General features: G+C 43.9%; 1 protein-coding gene across 1 annotated transcript in view; it reads left to right on the top strand.

Moving 5' to 3' along the window:
- Window positions 1-12,913, top strand: part of CDK15 (cyclin dependent kinase 15) — a 158,819-nt gene that overhangs the window by 119,401 nt on the left and 26,505 nt on the right. The gene's annotated exons all lie outside the window — the stretch shown is intronic.

Genomic DNA, 12,913 nt, shown 5'->3' with positions numbered 1-12,913 from the left:
TTATGCCAAGTTCTCCTCATTAAATGTTGGGGAATTCTAAAAGAGGCACCTAAAATTAGGCACCTAACTTCATTATTTAATTGGTTTCAGTTATGAGCTTTAACAAGCTCATAATTGAAAAAAAATAAAATTTAATTGGGAAATAGGCGCCTATCTTCATAAGCGCGATTCTATCGCATAATGCCTAGTGGCGCCTAACACCAAAGTAGGCATGTTTAGGGGTGAAGAAAGACTTAGGCGCCGCTAGGTGTGATTCTCTAAAGGACTTACAGTAGGTGCCTATAATGTAGGCCTTTAAAATCCTGGCCTACATTACAGGTACCTAAGTTTTAAGTAAAGTGCCACTAAGCACGATTCTGTAATGGGCACCGAAATGTGATTGACATGCAATAGGCACCTATCTTTTATAGGTACCAATTATTGAGTCTGGCCCTGTGTTCTTCTCACAAATTCATGCACATGTGTTTGCCCCCCCCCCCCCCTCTTTTTTTTTTTTTTTCATTTCCATTCTGCCTGGCCACAAATATTGTTCCCAGACTGCAAAGGTTTTTAATGTTACATGAGCTCAACCTCTTGAGTATTCTTAAAACTTTCCTGAGTGTGGGCTTTTGCCTATGCACAGCCAGTCAAAAGGGGGACCTTTTCTGACCTAGCTGTTAAGTTGTCAGAAGATTTAAGATTTTCTGACTGCTCCCCGAGTAAAGCAACTGCCAGCTTCTATTTCTTGTAAGCTACCATCCTCATGGAGAGGCTGTGAGAGCTACGCATTCCTTTTCTCTTCACCCAACCACAGAGCACAAATCTACTTTGACACTTTTAGAAAAATGAAAAGCTGGAATCTCGCAGGAGCCTGCCTGGGCCGGGGGAGAGAGGGGGGAGCGCTCACAGCAGGAGGGAAGTTGACTTTTCTTTATGTGTATAGGATTTTTTTTTTCCATGCAGAGTTTAAATTATGCCTGATAAAAGGAGTTTCATAGATATTTCAGTTCTTTCAAACCCTCCTGGCTTCCTCCCAATTAAACGAGGTTTGTTAAAGCCACAGGGCTCTGCTGCTGCCTGAGAAGCGGACAAGCACTTCCTGCAGTGACATGTAAAATCCCAGAGGTGGGAGATGAAAGTGCTAGTGCCCAGAGATAGGAGCAGGGAGAGGGAAGAAAAACAAGAGCAAAGATAGACAGACGTGAAAATATTTTGTGAGAATGGGCTAGCGATAAATGATATAGGTGCATAAATTTTGAGGGACAGATTCATAGAGACAAGGGAGAACAGATGAAAGTAAAATGGCAGAGGGATGGAATTGTTACAAAGATACTGTATATAATAGCAGATATGCTGAGGATATGACCCCCCCTACCCCATACTGATAAAATGGAAATGATCCTAACATGCATTTGGGCCCACAGGGAGAAAAGGCAGAAATAATTTAAGCAGAGGAAAAGAGAAGAGGTAGATGGGCATCAACAGTGGGCATGAGAGGGAACTGTTCAAAGGCAGACAGAGTGAAAGGAAACAGGTTAGTATGTAAGAGAGAGAAAATAAGCAAAAATTAACCTAGAGCTGATGCAAAGAGGTAGAGAATCTCCTGACATAGATTACATCTCAGTCACACAAGAGTTTATACTACTGATATCACTTTCTACACTCTCTACATTAGTGCTTCCCAAAATGAGGGTTGAGACTCCAAATGGGGTTACATCATAGGAATGCTCCCCAGTGGCGTACCTAGGGTATGTGGCACCCGGGGCCCATCATTTTTTGACACCCCCCTCCTATGTAAAAAAATATTTTTTGTAATGACCATGAAACGGAATAAATGGTCAGAATAGAAACAGGCAGTGAAAATTTTTTTTTAATTGAACCTCATATATTACATTACATTACAAGCAGCGCTGTTACAAACATATTCTGAAGGTCAATGTTAAGGTTAACAAAGTTTCCTTCCTTGGACCACAAGGAGATACTGACAAACCACTGGAAGAGATCCCAAAACAACTACCCAGGAACAACATCCAAAGACCCACTCAGTGTGTGAACCAGTTGAGTGGAGTGGACTAACTGGGGGGGTGAAAATGGGCCCAAAGTTTGCTCAGCAGAATTTTCCAGACCACCTCTTCCTCTCAACACATTGACACGCTGCCACCACCACCACCATTAGGAACACCTCACCGGGTAGGCCGGCAATGCTTATAAACTTTATAAAACACATTATTATATTTTCATATAAAGCACATATTTTAACTGAACTCTCTGACATCCTCAGCCTTGCCATTCACAAAAATAGAAGGAAGAAAAGTTCCCATTTCCTGCTGTCTCATGTCCCCGGCCTATACAATATTTTTCTTCTGCAGACCCTTCAAAAGTCTGACCAAATCCTCGTTTCACTTGCATTATAAAGTACTGAGGATGCCATCTCTCCCCAATCCCAGGTCCTAAAGTCTAAGACAGTAACCATTATTCCAAACATAACATAACATAAATTATGTCTGAATTGTCATGACATCAGAAGTACATAAGGAGTAGTTGCAGGTGATGCTTGGGACAGTGCTGATTATGTTAGTTCGGTTTTATGTGTTTTTTGAATAGAAGGGTTTTTATTTCTTTTTTGAAGGTTTTGTAGTCTGTGGTCGAGGTCAAGAGGTTGTAGAGTTGGGGGTCGAGTGTTGCAGCTCGAATGACTAGGAAGTTGTCGAGCAGTTTTTTTCTTTTGATGTTTTTGGTTGGAGGGTGTGTGAATGGTACTTGAGTTCTCCTATGTCTGGTTGAGGTAGATTGAATTATTTAGCTGAAGAAATTAGTTACCCCCCCATTCCACACACATTAATTCTCTTCCATTTTTGTTCCCAGTATAAAAAAACACTGATAAGTTCCCAGAAAAAAAATACATTAAAATAAGAAGTGAAAACAAAGGCCCCTACAGATGAGAACATAACATAAGAATAGCCTAACTGGGTCAGACCAATGGTCCATCATGCCCAGTAGCCCATTCTTATGGTAGCCAATCCAGGTCAAAATCCAAAGAATAGCAACATTCCATGCTACTGATCCAGGGCAAGCAGACACTTCCCCCATGTGTTAATAACAGACTATGGACTTTTCCTCCAGGAATTTGTCCAAATATTTCTTAAAACCAGCTACACTTTCTGCTTTTACCATAACTTCTGGCCACTTCATTTTTAAGTTTAGATCTTTCCTTCCAAACAGAGACCTTGCTAGATGTCAAATACAGCACAAGGTAACTTCACACGGACTTAGCTGTGCAGGAAATGTGAATCTCCTCATACACCCACCATATAGTGCAAAAATGTGCAAAGGTCTGTTTTTTTCTTTCGATCACTACATAGCCTAATGCCACACAAGCAGCGCTGTTACAAACATATTCTGAAGGTTAATGCTAAGGTTAACAAAGTTTCCTTCCTTCAACCACAAGGAGATACTGACAAACTATTGGAAGAGATCCCAAAACAACTACCCAGGAACAACACCCAAAGACCTACTCAGTGTATGAACCAGTTGAGTGGAGTGGACTAATTGGGGAGTGGAAATGGGCCTGGAGTTTGCTCAGCAGAATTTCTCAGACCACCTCTTCCTCTCAACACATTGACACGCTGCCACCACCACTAGGAACAGTTCACCGGGTAGGCCAGCAATGCTTATAAATTTTATAAAACACATTATTATATTTTCTTATAAAGCACATATTTTAACTGAACTCTGACATCCTCAGCCTTTCCATTCACAAAAATAGAAGGAAGAAAAGTTCCCATACAGGATCGGTAATACCACCTGGGTCCGCAGTGATCCGATTTTTGATTGACTCCAAAAGAGCGATTGATGCACAAATAAGTTTGCATGCAAATGATTTGCCGGAGGTTCGCCGTAATCACCATCTCTCCCATCCGATTGATCGCTGTAAGAGCGACTCTCACACATGTGCAGAGCCAGCAGGAGAAGCCCAAACAACTGAGAGGCAGGGAAAGCCCTCATAGCAGCCTCCTGCCACTCAGCTGTTCAGAGCAGGAAACCTTTTTTTTTTCTTTTTTAATGGACACAGATGTGCGTGTGTTAAACATGCACAATATCTGCCCCATTTTTTAAAAAAACCCTCCCACCGATAACGTTCCTCCCTAACATCCCCCTGACAAACCAACACTGGCACCGACACCTGGAATTGACATCGACCCCCCCCCCGCGGCAAAAATGGTAGTAGGGATGTCCAGTCCCTCCTGCCATGCAGACCCCAACCCCTGTACAAGAAAAAAAATGGCAGGAGGGATACCCACTCCTTCCTTTCAACGGAGGCCAACCATGCCACACAGCCCTCCTGAACCATCCCTTACTCTTCCCCTTCCCCTTTGCCCTCTCCATGCAAAATATCTGTCCTATAAAAAAAAGAGAAAACGTCCCCCACTACCAATGAAGGCCCTCTTCAATGGCCCCCGACAAATGCGGTCCCCTGAGCCACTGTCCCCCCAAACCCAAAACAAATGGCAGGAGGGATGCCCAATCCCTCCTGCCATGCAGAACACCCTGCACCCCGCACCATGACTCCCCCTGCACCAGGCATCACAGAGCCACTGCCCCTTCCCGAACCCCTCCCAAAATGACAGGAGGGATGCTCACTCCCTCATGCCACTAGATATCCCCCCCCCCCACACACACCACCTCAAACTCCCCCATACCTTTTTAAAATGTTGGAAGCAAGAAGCTCACTCTTAGGCTCCTGTTTTGGGCCTGCCTGTCTAAATGGTGGGTTTTCCCCTCCCCGTTGCATCATGTAAATCATGGGGAGGGGCCAAAGGAGAGAGGCCAGAGGAGATCAAAGAATTCCACACTCAAGTGTAGCTAATAGTCAAAGCTTTGAGAAGCATTTCTGTATCCTCCAAAATAATGGGACGTCAGAAAGGCTTCTCAAATACAGGTTACTGGCCGTTTTATTGGGCATTGACATCATTAATTAATTCATTATTAAACATTCGTAGGTGGTACATCTTCCAATTACAATCCATTTACAAATTACATATTTCAACAATATTCTATTGGTACTATTCAAGCCACATGGTTTCTGGTTAAATTTTACTTCCTTAGCAACAATGATGTAACTCATCACATGCTATTGAATAGAAGGAAGTGAATAACATGTTGACATTGCACACATATGTTCTATTTTATTGCAAATATCTCATTTACAAAACCAATCTCATGATTTTCTATAACTACAAATTCATCAATATTTGCCCTAACTATGTAAGTGGAAGAAAACTATGTTCTTATAAACAGATGTGGTTTTCTTTCTAAGCTGTCTAAACAACTACTGTAAGAAAAATATGTTTTTATAAACAGATATGTTAGTGTGACTTTTAGCTCATCCTCTGGGACCTACTGTTATGTCTCCAACATCTTGTTCCAGACATTAAATCTAAATATTTTGTTCTATGAAGGAAAAATATGTACTCTGCGAGCTGTGCTGTTTATACTTTGCTGTGCCAATTATTCAGCTACATCTTACATATAATATTAGTGTCTTTTAAAGTTTTAACTAAAAGTGTATCTTATACATATTGGTTATGGGGGCCCCCCTTATATTATGCATAATACAATTATTCCCATCAGTTCAGATACCTAAGGCCCCTCCCAAGGGGTTGAGGCCATAGGCGTCTGAGTCAATGAGGCCTTAGGCACCTCCCTCTGTATCCAGGATACTGAGGGAGGAGCCTAAAGCCCTGATTCCAGAATGTAAGGAATCATTGGAGGCAGTGCAGCTTGTACGTGTGTACGTAATCTCGTGCTGGAGGTGAGAGCTGAAGGCGGTTGCGGACATGACCACTGGACACTTAAGGCACAAGTTTTCCATAAAGAATCATTCTTTATATACCGAGGGTCTCAAAATAGTACCTGGTGGGCTGCAAGTTTGAGACCACTGCTCTAGACCCCAGTAACCCCAATAAGGGAGTAGGGAGGATTACCATCTACTGTGGGGGAGGGAAGATCAATTGCCTGCCAGGGGTGTCAGATGGGCTGGGGTGACTGGAGCTGCTGAATCAGCATATGCCTGCAGCCAGGTAATAGTGATTTTACAAAGCTACTTCCATGCACTTGTGAGCTAGAGCAGTGTTCTTCAACCTTTTTACACCTATGGACTGGCGGAAATAAAATAATTATTTAGTGGACCGGCAAACTAATAAGACTGAAATTTTTAAAAACCCCATTGCCGCCCTGTCCCCGCGAGCTCGGTCCCGTTAATCATCTGATCCCATCCGTACCAGCCTCAAATAGTTATGATTTTATATTGAACATATTTTATTAAAGTATAAAGAGAAACAATATTCTGTACAATTGTCATTTTATAAATATAAATAATACAGGGCAAAGATGAACAAAACTCCCGTCTCCCCTCCCCTTCACATATATCCCCTCTACTATCAAGAAAACTGAATAAGCCAAATTATTACAGAATGCTACACAAATATCATGCTAACAGAATACTGCAGTCACACATGGCAGGAATGGTGTTAGGGGGAGTGCAACTAGGGCAACTGCCTCCTGGTCAGAGAGAGCCCTAAGCCAGCTGGAAGCTAAAGACGCACTGCCTGGGCTTTGTACTCCCCAGTTATGTCTAACATCAGCTCTAGCAGGATACATATTTTAAATTTGATATATTCTAATCACAAGATAGAAATAAAATTATTTTTTTCTACCTTTTGTCGTCTATGGTTTCTGCTTTCATTGTCTTTTCACTCTCTTCCATCTAGGGTCTGCCCTCTGTCTCTTCAATCCAGCATCTGCCTCTTCCATCCACTGTCTGCCCTCTACCCCTCCCCCTCCCATATGGTATCTGCGTTCTTTCTATGCCCCTCTCTCCTACACCAGATCTAGCATCTTTGTCCCTCTTTCCTTATTTTTCATCTGACCCCCCTTCCCAGCATCAATCTCTCTCTACCTTGTCATTCCTCTGTCTCTCCCCTTTCCCTCATCTGATCTCTCCATTCCATCCTGACTTCTTCCCCTCCTCTAATCTCCCTGCCAGCTGTTTCCTTCCAATGTTCCTCCTCCCCTGTCCAGCAGTACCTTCTCCCTTTCTTCCTCCCCTTATCCAACAGTAACTCTCTACCCTTTTCCTTCTCCCCTGCCAGCAGCAGCCCCTTCCCCTCCCTTGTCCAGGAGCACCCCTACTCCCTTCCCTCTCCAGCAAATGTTTCCTCTTTGTAGGCTAGCGGCAGCTCTGTGTGCTTTTAACTTCGGGACACAGCTGCCCCTAGGCAGTATTTTAGCGCGGTTTCATGAGGCAGCCTCGGGGCCTTTGGTAAGCCGGCCTGCTTCGATGATGCGATGTGGGCCGGCCTACCAAAGGCCCCGAGGCTGCCTCATGAAACCGTGCTAAAATACTGCCTAGGGGCAGCTGTGTGCCAAAGTTAAAAGCACACAGACCTGCCGCTGCTTTTCTGGGGGTGCGGAGAAGTCGGTGGTGGCAGACAGGAGTGCCGGCATAGTGACGGCAACAGGAAGTTGCATGTCAGCTGACGCCGGCACCTTTTGCTGCGGCAGGGTCTGAATCCTTCGCGGACCGGCAAGACTTTTTTGCGGACCGGCACCAGTCCGCGGACCAGCAGTTGAAGAACTGTGAGCTAGAGAAACACTTTTTACCCACATGCAGCTTTGCAAAATCACTGATCTCACTGCACATCCATATGGTTTTATAATAGATTTTGTGTTTGGCAGAACCTCTAAACTTTGGTGGGGATTTTCCACTTCTCAGCATGGACATTTTAATTCCCATCTCCATGTCCTTTCCGAAACTGAATACATGTAGGTTAGCAGTGGGCAGATAAATGCCAGATGAGCTTTAATGTGGAGAAATGTAAAGTTATGCACATAGGGAAAGGGAACCTGATGTACAACTACACGATGGGGGGGAAGACATTGGGAAAAGGCAACCTAGAAAAGGACTTGGGGGTTTTGGTGGATAAAACAATGAAACTGGCAGCACAATGCGCAGCGGCCTCAAAAAAGGCGAACAGAATATTGGGCATTATCAAAAAAGGTATCACTACCAGAACCAAGGAAGTTATCCTCCCGCTGTGCAGGGCAATGGTACGACCGCATCTGGAGTACTGCGTCCAGTTCTGGTCGCCGTACCTAAAGAAAGATATGGCAATACTCGAGAGGGTCCAGAGAAGAGCAACAAAAATGATAAAGGGCATGGAAAACCTCTCGTATGCTGAGAGGCTGGAGAAGCTGGGGCTCTTTTCCCTGGAAAAGCGGAGACTTAGAGGGGATATGATAGAAACTTATAAGATCATGAAGAGTATAGTGAAGGTAGAGAGAGACAGATTCTTCAGACTGGCGGGGGCAACAAAAACTAGAGGGCACTCAAAAAAATTGAAGGGAGATAGGTTCAGAACAAATGCTAGGAAGTTCTTCTTCACCCAGAGGGTGGTGAATACCTTGAATGCGCTTCAAGAGGGGGTGGTTGAGCAGAGTACGGTTTTGGGTTTCAAAAAGGGATTGGACGAGTTCCTGAAGGGTAAGGGTAAGGGAGGGTTACTATACAAGACAAAATGCTCTTGAGTAATAGATCACTACAGGTCATTGACCTGGGGGGCCGCCGCGGGAGCGGACTGCTGGGCATGATGGACCTATGGTTTGACTCGGCAGAGGCAATGCTTATGTGCTTATAAAGGAATTGGCACCTGAATACAGAAAACTGATGATGCAAGCCATGATTTCAGCTTTCTTCACTATAACTTCGCCAGTTTGGTAGCACAGTCTTATGCTTTGGTTTCATGCTGGTTTCTTAGCTTCCACATTTGTTTTTTCTGATCTCATAGCATAATCAAGAACCCCTGAAGAAGGCATGTTTGTCGAAACACGGACTGTGATGGGTCCATCTTATGCATATGTGGATTATCATTTCAATTGACTGAATAAATGCCTGCATCAGGAACATTTTCTCCACAGTTTCTTTTGTTTTTGGTTATTACCGAATTATAACTTTTTGAAAAAGAAATGTTTTCAGGGATTTTCTAAATAATCTGTAATTTGAAATGGATTTTAGTTGGGATGGGAGATTTCTCCACAGCTTTGCTGCTTGAAATGAAAAGAAGAAGTAAGTAATTTTGTCAACTTTTTCCCTCTTAGATCAGGAAAAATAAAAGGAATAATATATCTCAGTGCATAAGTGGCTGGGGTCAGAGGAAAATCAAAAGAATCATACAGATTGCCTGGGGCCTCATCTTGTATAGTCTTAAAGAGAAAACAGTAAAGCTTAAATAATATTCTTGCATTGACTGGAAGCCAGTGAAGATGCAAGAAATAAAAGAAGATATGATCAGTCTTGGACAATGAGACAATCTAAGAAACCAATATTACAATAGTCTACTTGCAATAATAAACTATTCTATGGGAAATGTAACAAAACCATTGCTTTCTAAAATCTTAGGCCTCCTTCCCGGTACATCCTGGGATGCAGTGGGAGTGGCTTAATACTCCGGTTGTCCCAGTTGGCCTGACTGGCCCTGAGCTAATCAGAGCCTTAGAACCCTTGCTGGTGCATCCCAGAATGCACTGAGAAGGGGAAGGCCCACCATTTTGGAGTGGCGGGCCTGACAGCCGGAGGGTGTGATTCTCCCTCCTGCAAGATTTGCAAATACAAGGTACGGGGGTGGGGGTTGGGGGTGGGTGGGTGATAGAATTAGAGGTATGGAGGGCGTACAGCCTTGGGGGGTGTCAGGGGTATTTCTTGTTCACAAGGTATCGGAGGTTCCATGAGGGTTCAGGGGTGGCAGAAGGGAGTGGGCATCCATCCTGCAGGTCTTCAATGGGGGGGAGGGTTTCTGGAGCAGGAGGGGAGTGGGCATCTCTCCTGCCTGGCTGCTTCAACAGGGGGGCAGGAGGGTTCAGGGGCAGAAGGGAGTGGGCATCTCTTCTGCCCAGATGCTTCCTGAAGGGTTCGGGGGCAGGAGGGAGTGGGCATCTCTTCTGCCTGGCTGCTTCAACGGGTGGGGGCATAGGGGTTCAGGGGCAGAGAGTGGGCATCCCTCCTGCTCGGATGCTTCCTGAAGGATTCGGGGGTTCAGTGGCAGGAGGGACTGGGTATCCTTCCTGCCGGGGGACTTTGCAGGGAGGTCCTGCTGTGGCCACTCAGCTGATCACAGCAGGGGGATTCCCTTGATCGGCTGATGGCAAGGGCCTAGGCAATTCTCTAATATGGGCGCTGGTTAGAGAATTGGGGCAGTTAGGTGGTGATTCTGTTTAGGATACTGGTGCGATTCTCAGCCACTTTTTTGGCAGCTGCTGAAACCAACATCCTATACAGAATCTACCCCTATGTCTCCACTACCTCCACTGGGAGACCATTCCAATTATTCTCCACTTTTTCTGTGAAAAAGTATTTTTTTTTTGCAAAACAAAACTACTTTACCTGCTTGACTGATTCTCTTGGATCCAGCCCTCACCATCTCCTTGCAATGCTCAACTCTCTACTCAAAGTGCCCTCACTTCCAACTCCTCCTTCCCTTTCTCACCAAACTATGGCTGAATACCTCCATTACAAGGTTTACAAGATTAGTCTTGAGTTCTCAATCGAATCGCCTCCACCTCTCCCTCCTCCCATCTGCTCTGCTGACCCTCCGTCGTCCCCTATCTCCTTTTCTTCCTTCTCTCCAATTACCACCTCCTAGCCAAATCCAAAGGCCTCTACTCTGTCCTCATCCACTTTGATCTATCTGCGGCATTTGACATTGTAGTTCACTGCCAACTCATCGATACGCTATCCTCATTTGGGTTTCAGGGCTCTATCTCAGGGAAATGGTGTTCCTGAGTGTAACTTGCCTTGAGCTATAGCTGAAAAGGTATGTGAACTAAATCCAAATAAATAAACATCAGAGATTCCCAAGTTGGTATACTGAAATCCCTAAGGGACCCTTTTACAAAGCTGTGGCAAAAAAGTGGCCTTAGTATGCACTTATGTGGGTCTTTCCCACATGCAAAGGCCATTTCTACCGCAGTTGGAAAATGGCTGATTTTCTATTTTTCAATAGTATGTTGTCATTAGCACACAACCATTAACAAAAATTAGCACGTGAGCACGTATCGCCACCTATTCTGTAAGCAGTAAGGGTTCACGTGCTAATCCTGCATTAATCAGTGTGCGGCAGTGCTGATGTGCTAACTGATTAGTGCAGAAACGCCTGCTCTCTACCCTCACACATGGCCCCTTGGCTAAAAGAGAAAAAATATTTTTTAGTACGTGATGGCATTTGCACATTTGCAACATTTGCAGTTCTGCATTTTAAGCTGTATTAAGCATGTGTTAGTGCTTAATTATTCCTTATTCACCATCGTGGATTCTGTTCATTAACAGATTGTTATTCCTCATCCTTCAAAAGCGAAGTGGGAATGATCAAGACATTCAGCATTTTTTTTACTATTGCACTGTCACTATGGAATTCATTACCTTCAAATCTACATGTAGAATCTTCATTTACCAACCCTGCCTTTTTTTAACGAGCATTTTCTAATTCATAAAAAAACTGAAATAATGGAGAACCTACTTTTTTTGTGTGTAATATTAGCTTCTGAATGATCGTGTCTTTGGAATGAATAATGATTTCTATCGTATTTTATTAATGGCGTTCTATTTCTGTTTTATAAATTCTTTTTATTGTAAACCGCCTTGAATTGTGCTGCAACTAAGATAGCATATCAAGTTTAATAACTGATAAACGATACTGCAGCTTAGTAAAAGGACCCCTATACCAAAAGGAACAATTTTTCCCCCTTATTGTCTGGATAGCCCAGCCTCTGTAGCCTGTGTCTCCCATATTCAAGAGGGCTGAGCAATTATGTGCTGGCTGCAGCCTGTGCCTCTACATTCTCCCTTGGGCCTACAGGGATTGCCCGAAGACCCCGCATCTTCCATAGGTAGCATTCTCTTTGTGTGCAATTTGGGGTACACAGAGCTTGAACTCTTTTATTAGTACTTGGGTCACTTTTAGCGAGCAGTGAAAAAAGGTGTGGCCTGAAAATTTTTTTTTTAAAAGCACCCTACTTAAAAGCAAGCACAAGACGCTTGTCTGGTTTGGATGTTTTTTGGTTTTCTTACACTCAAATCCATTAAGTCTCATCACACACTCCAGCAGACAGGCTGCACCAGCTTATCAGCAGAAGGGAAGACTAGATTGAAGCTGCAGTGGGCCACTTTCTGAAAAGAAAGCAAAGTTAAAGATAACTTTGTGAAAGTGACAGCAAGGAGCCTATAAGTGTGGCAACTCAATTAAGCTGAAAGGCAATGATCTCATTATCTGTCTCCCAAAATGAGATAAATACATAAATGGATGAAAATTGGAGATTGCCTGTCTGGCTGGTTCACTTTCCCCCTTTTCCATCTCTTTAAACACCCACTTTAGTATTTATTTATTCTAAGTGAGAAGCAGCTGCAGTAATTAGACTGTCAGATGCAGTAAGCTAATGAGGAGTCACTGGAGTGGAAGATTTTAGGATGTGTGAGTTTGCTGAAGGAAGGAGAGAAGCTTCCAGCTTTTATTCTATCCCTCCCCCATCTTTCTCCCTCTTCATTTTGCTGGAGTTGGAGGCAGGTGATGCAGATGATTCTGAAGCCTTTTGATTAGGTAGTTGTATTTCTACTGCTGGTCTATTAAACACAGATGTGCCTCCACAGCTGAGCAGCAGCATAAGTGTAATAATTGGACAGCAAGATCATTGTGAAGTCACAAAGAACTGGACTGCCTTGGGTACCCAGCTGGTCACCTCTAAGTAGGTCTGTGAGTTCACAAGCTTGATAGAGAAGGAAGATACTGAAAATAATCTGTGGCCCTGGCGCTTTATTGTCCAGCAACTGTCATATTAGATCAGTGTCTCTCAAATTGTGTGCCACGGCACAGTGGTGTACCCTGAA

Source organism: Geotrypetes seraphini, chromosome 5 (genome assembly GCF_902459505.1).
Source record: "Geotrypetes seraphini chromosome 5, aGeoSer1.1, whole genome shotgun sequence".
In the NCBI taxonomy this organism is placed as follows: domain Eukaryota; kingdom Metazoa; phylum Chordata; class Amphibia; order Gymnophiona; family Dermophiidae; genus Geotrypetes; species Geotrypetes seraphini.
Note: the sequence above shows the minus strand (reverse complement) of the source record. Positions and strands in the feature narration are given on the sequence as shown.